This window comes from Arachis hypogaea, chromosome 18, assembly GCF_003086295.3.
Source record: "Arachis hypogaea cultivar Tifrunner chromosome 18, arahy.Tifrunner.gnm2.J5K5, whole genome shotgun sequence".
Classification (NCBI taxonomy): domain Eukaryota; kingdom Viridiplantae; phylum Streptophyta; class Magnoliopsida; order Fabales; family Fabaceae; genus Arachis; species Arachis hypogaea.
The window spans coordinates 123,282,922-123,289,743 of NC_092053.1; the positions used below are offsets into that span (position 1 = coordinate 123,282,922).

Consider the following 6,822-nt stretch of genomic DNA (forward strand, 5'->3'; position numbering starts at 1 on the left):
TTGTTTAGTCGTCCTTTTCAATTAATGTATTGACCGTTCATCAATTCGTAGTTCATGGCTAACTGAATGTATCGTTGTAGTTGGCATGGGACGATGCATCGGACGTTGCCTTGGACGAGGGTTATGATTCACAGGGCACAATTTGGTAACTATTCATTATTTTTAGTGCGCTCACAGCTCAATCCAGTGGGAACGTGGGTCTTCAAATTAGGCAAAGGTTTGGTGATGCAACAGGTGTTTTAGTTTCTTAGAAGATCATGCGTGATGTTCTATGTTTGGACAAACAATGGGTAGCTATAGAAAACTGTTTTCGACTATTATACTTCCAATTTGACCATATAAATTAGTGTAGAGAGCATCCATGGTGCTGTGTGAATTGGAATTGTAAAGTAATCTAAGGAACACTGATATTTTAAAAAGTTCTTAGTTACACCGGTCACAAGATTGTATCATGTACAAAAAGATTTAAGTCTAGCAGTTGCAACACATCAACAATCAGAACACAAAAAGTTGTTGCCAAATCAAAAAAGGAAATCCAAAATAACATGGTCAGCTAGTTCATCAACCCAGTTGGATTCATTCAAAATCAACAAATTGGACCAACAGCTCCACGTCTGGGTTGGTCCTGGAGATCTCAAAGACGGCCAGCTTCTCCACAGTTACGTTGCACTTGCGCAAGAAATCAGCCCACCCTCCGCCGATGGTGCCACAATTGCGCCTTCTATTGCCCCTGTATCTGGCGTAGTCTGCCCGGACGGAAATCTCCCCCGCTCTTAGAGTGACCATGACATCATCGCTGACGTCGTCTCCAAAGTGCGGCACATTTGGTTGGGCAAACCAAAAAACGAGAAGGAGATGTACTTAAAGTTAAAGGCATGTGTAACATGAATGCAACGTGCATGAAGCCAAGAAAATGAAACGGCAACTATTGATGATGGCATTATGAACAGTTAGCATGCAATTGGGTGCTTGTTTCACAAAAGATTGGATATTGAAAAACAGCATACGAGGCATTACCAACAAATTTGTGTAATTAATTTCAAGTCAACCACGGCTCCACCAGATAGCGAACCATTAACAATTAAGCAACAGCACAACACAGAAGACGTGGACCACTTACGACGGCACAGAGGCCAACAAAATAAGGACCAGGAAAACAAAAACACTTACTGTGGACCACCTAGGCCGCCACATTACTTTCAATAGAGGGAACAGCAGAGGAACAAAACAGATAATGTAGACCCCAAATACTGCCAATGTAAAAGGTGTATATATAGTGGAGAGGGAAAGCCATTGATGCCAGGGCATTTTGGCCAGTTTCACTGACCTTTTCTTTACTGTTTTTAGGTAGTTTCATTGCATTTTCTTAGGAAATAAGCTAGTTTTGGGTAGAAAATCATTTACATCTTGATTCAAGCATGCATTGTGTATTTTACATGATTTCATGAGGATTTTGCATGGTTTTAATGACAAAATTGATATTGCATATCCCATGACTTGGATTAGAACTTTGATGCACTTTACTGCTTGATTTCAGGACAAAGGAAGCAAGGAATGGGAGTAACTTGCAAAGTAATGAGACAAGCAATTGCCAATAAAGCTATAGAAGCCATCATTGCCCACGTTAAGAGTCACGTTAACTAGGTTAACGTGAGCTCTAACGTGGAAGAAGAAAAATGGAACCAACGTTAGTGACACTTAACATTATCACTAACATTGGTCCATGCTCATAAGTGGCCATGTTAGTTGCCACGTTAACTTAGTTAACGTGGCCTCTAACGTTAAGAACAAAGGGGGAAGCCAACGTTAGTGACATTAAACATAATCACTAATGTTGGCCAAGGGTACAAGAGCCACGTTAACTCCCACGTTAACCTAGTTAACGTGGAAGCTAACGTGAAGCAACAAAGTGGTCGACAACGTTAGTGACACTCAACATTGTCACTAACGTTGGAATGAAACCACAAAGCCCCTAAGAAGCCACGTTAACTTCCACGTTAACCTAGTTAACGTGGAAGCTAACGTGAAAGAGGAAGGCCATCGCCAACGTTAGTGACACTTAACATTGTCACTAACGTTGGAAGCAACCACTCAAGCCACTATGAGCCACGTTAACTCCCACGTTAACTTAGTTAACGTGGAAGCTAACGTGGATAAAGGATTCAAGAGCCAACGTTAGTGACACTCAACATTGTCACTAACGTTGAAGATGGCTAGCAAGGCCACGTTAAAGGCCACGTTAACCAAGTTAACGTGGACTCTAACGTGAGACTAATGGAACAATGGAACGTTAGTGACAATGTTGAGTGTCACTAACGTTCTCGAAGATTGGCAAGCCTACGTTAGAGGAGCCACGTTAACTAAGTTAACGTGGACTCTAACGTAGGGAAGTGGAAGGATTTGCAACGTTATTGGGAATGTTGAGTCCCAATAACGTGTGCGAAGGATGAAAGGGCCACGTTAGTGGCAACGTTTGTGCCACTAACGTCAAGGTTAACGTGGCTTCTAAATTGGTGAGGAACGTTAGTGAAAATGTTGAATGACACTAACGTTCTCGAATCCACTCTTCATTTAAACGTTAACACCCTTAACGTCCTAAGCTCAAGTCTCTGCCCACTTCACACTTTCTCTCTGCAAGTGAAGTTAAGCCCAATGAAGAAGAGGAACTGCTACAAACTCAAGATCCAAGGCACATACCCAAGACTTGAAGAATCAACTAGAAGAGCAGAAGAGTAGTATATATAGGGGTAGTTTTGAATTAGAGGGGAGCTTTTGGAGAGTTAGAAATTATAGAGAGCCTCTTGGCTTAGAACTACTCTCTGTATTTTACTTTCTCTGCACTTCTAGTTCTATCATGTATTCTCCATCTTTGTTTTTATTTTCCAGAGCTATGAACAACTAAACCCCTTTCATTGGGTTAGGGAGCTCTGTTGTAATTTGATGGATCAATACTAATTTTCTTGTTCTTCTTCTATTTTTCCTCTTGATTTTACTTGAAAGCTTTCGATCTTCATCCAATTGGATAGTTATCTTGGAAAAGAAGCTATTCAAACTTGGATCTCTTCGGAGCCTTGAAAGAGGAATGAAGAGATCAGCTAGAAATGCTTTCTCATGCTGGACCAAATTGGGTGTGGATGGGTATGTGGCTATAACCCTCTCAATACTTGATTTGGGAAATGCATGTGGTATAATCAGTGACCACACTTCATCTCTTTTCATGAGCAATTGACCAAGGAATTGGCTATTGATCAAGATTTGAGAGATTGAATTGCAAGAAATTGTGATTCAATCACTTAAGATTGCCAAGGAGATCAATGAGTGCATTGATTGAGGAAGAGATGAAAATGAAATTGATCCGGAGAATGCAACATCTCCTGAGCCCAATGAATTCCCCATTCCTAATCTTACCCATTCTCTTTAATTTCTGCAATTTACTTTTACGAGCAATTCTCCAATTCCCATTTACAATTCTGCAATTTACTTTCAGTCATTTATTTTCCCGCCATTTTATTTTCTGCAATTATCAACTCTAATTCTGGATTTGTTCAACTAGAACATTCCTCTAATTAAAGTTGCTTGATCAATCAATCCCTGTGGGATTCGACCTCACTCTATTGTGAGTTTTTACTTGACGACAAGTTCGGTACACTTGCCGAATGGAAATTTGTTGAGAGACAAGTTTTCCGCGATCAAGTTTATGGCGCTGTTGTCGGGGATTGATTGTGCATCGACAATGATTAAATTAGAGGATCGCTAGATTGAGCATTTTTATTTTGTTTGATTTAATTTTCTGTTTGAGTAATTTACTTTCTGTCTTAGTTGATTTCTTCCCTTCCCCCTGCTTTTTAGTTTTTCTTTGTTATTTACAATTCAGTTCACTAACCCACTAACTGTTTGATATATTGCATCACTAACACTAACAGTAATCCTAACAAAATACTTTCTGCATTTATTCTTTTGCTTGTACTCTGTTGGTTGTATGACAGGGAGAAGAAGCGGTGCTTCAACTTCTTTTGATTCTGAACCTGAGAGAACCTTCTTTAGATTAAGAAGGGAGGCAAAAGAAAAATGTGTGGTTGGTGCTGAAGAAGAGGAAGAACACTTTGAGGAATACTTTGAAACAACCATGGAAGAGAATATGGAGAACCATCGTGAGGAAGGGGTTCACAACCATGGTGGAGGAGGTAGAGCAAATCCTGGTAGGGAGGATAGAAGAGTCTTAGGCTCTTACATCAATCTAAACCCAGGAAACTGTGGAAGTAGCATCTAAAAGCCAACCATCCATGCCAACAATTTTGAACTGAAGCCACAGCTCATCACCCTTGTTCAAAACAATTGTTCGTTCGGAGGAGGGGTCCAAGAAGATCCCAACCAACACTTAAACACCTTCCTGAGAATATGTGACACAGTGAAGTCCAATGGCGTTCAACCTAACGCCTATAGACTTCTATTGTTCCCATTCTCACTCAGGGATAAGGCAGCCAAGTGGTTGGAATCTTTTCCAAAGGAGAGCTTGACAACCTGGGATGATGTGATGAACAAATTCTTAGCAAGATTTTACCCCCCTCAACGAGTCAATCGGCTGAGAGCTGAGGTCCAAACTTTCAGGCAACAAGATGGTGAGACCCTATATGAAGCATGGGAGAGGTTTAAAGACCTAACAAGGAGATGTCCACCCGATATGTTCAATGAATGGGTGTAGCTGCACATCTTCTATGAATGGCTGTCATATGAATCAAAGAAGGCCGTAGACCATTCATCCGGAGGATCTTTGAACAAGAAGAAGACCATTGAGGAAGCCATAGATGTCATTGAAACTGTGGCTGAGAATGACTACTTCTATGCTTCCGAAAGAGGGAACACTAGAGGAGTAATGGAGCTCAACAATGTAGATGCTCTGCTAGCTCAGAACAAGCTCATTACCAAGCAGCTAGCTGACCTCACCAAGAAGATGGAGAGGAATCAAGTAGCAGCAATCACCACTTCAACTCAAGAAGAAGTAAGTGAAGAGGAAGAGGGCACTCAGGAGCAAGCCAACTACATTGGGAATTCACTAGGCAAAACCATGATCCATACTCCAAGACCTACAACCCTGGATGGAGGAATCACCCAAACTTTGGGTGGGGGAATCAACAAGACCAAGGCCAAGATCAGAGACGTCACAACCCCAACATCCATATAGCTCACCAACAATTCACACAGAGGACATATCAATAAAACCACATCAACACATCTCATCCTTCTACCTCTAATCCCAAGATACCCTCATTTGATGACAGAATCTCTAAGATTGAAACCTTACTTGAAAGCATATGCAAAGACATCGAAGACAATAAGGTGTTCAAAGAAGAGGTGCGAACCAGCATCAAGAATCGAGGAGAAGCAATCAAGAAGCTAGAATTCCAAGTGGGATATTTATCTGAGAATATTCCCAGACCAACTGATAGCTTCCCAAGTGATACGGAGAAGAACCCGAGGGGAGAAACAAAGAAGGTAAGATGGGAAGATTGCAAGATGGTCACTACAAATGATAAGAAGACTGAGGATAAGTCAAGCAAGCTGCCTGAACAACCTGAAGATACCTCAGTAGAAAAGAAGGAAAAAGACCATCAAGAGCCAGAAATCTCACAACAGGAGTTGCTGAGACTCTATGCACCATTTCCCCAACTACTCAATGGTGCTGTGGGAAAGAGAATATACTCAAGATTTCTGGATTTGTTTGCATCTCTGCATGTAAACATACCATTCATCAAGGCCATCCAACAAATGCCTGAATACATCAAGTATATGAAGGAGCTTCTGCCCAGGAAAAGCTCACTCAAAGGAGGCCAAACTATAGTGATGAACAAAGACTGCAGTGCCCTTATTCAAACATAACTGCCTGCAAAAAGAAAAGACCCAGGGAGTTTTCAAATCCCCTGTGCCATAGGGGAAACAATGTTTGATAGAGCACTCTGCGATTTGGGAGTAAGCATCAACTTAATACCCTTATCCCTGGTAAAGAGGCTGCAGATCAATGAGATAATGCCCACGGATGTGGTCATTAGGCTGGCTGACAAAACTCAAAAACAAGCAATAGGGGTGGTGGAGAATGTGTTACTGAAGGTGGGAAAATACTTCTTACCAACAGATTTTGTTATCCTGGACATGGAAGAAAGTCACACTCACCCACTCATATTGGGAAGACCATTCTTAGCTACAGCCAGAGCACTGATAGATGTGGAGCAAGGGGAGCTAATATTGAGAATCCATGATGAACGGCTTAGCTTCAATGTCTTCAAATTCTCACAAGAAACAGACCAAGAGGACAAAGAACTAAGCAAAGATCATCATGAGATACTGAAGGAAGAAGCAAGGATTGAAGCACAACCAGCCCACTCTGAGATTCACTGGGTTGATGGACAAGGCAAACAGCAAGTGCCACAGGTCAAGGAAAAATTGGAGGAACCTAAGCCACCAGAGGCTTGTGAGGACATCAACAAAAGCTCATCAAAAAAGGAGGCCACCAAGAGTAAGAAAACAGCACCAGGGACAAAGAAGAAGGTACCAAGGGGATGGCGGAACAAGAAGATTCCTACGGAAGACTTCTCTCCGGGGGATAAAGTGATCTCAGCCTACTACATAGATATCCCCCCTAATCTCCCCACTGTACCATCTCAGCTACCTAAGGTTTTCACCATAAACAGAGTTCTCTCCTTGGAGCATGTAGAGATCATTGACACAACCAATGGATATAAATCCACTGCCAGAGGAGAAGACTTCAAGCACTACCAACCTCCTTGATGGAAGCAAAACGTCAAGCTAGTGACGATAAAGAAGCGC

The 6,822-nt window shown here is 41.7% G+C and overlaps 1 non-coding gene across 1 annotated transcript; it reads right to left on the minus strand.

Annotated features, from left to right (window-relative positions):
• Positions 1-4,579: 4,579 nt before the first annotated feature.
• LOC112773772 (small nucleolar RNA R71) lies at positions 4,580-4,682 on the minus strand. Its single transcript, XR_003188303.1, has one exon. It is a non-coding gene; the product is annotated as a small nucleolar RNA R71 (small nucleolar RNA).
• Between the last annotated feature and the right edge of the window lie 2,140 nt (positions 4,683-6,822).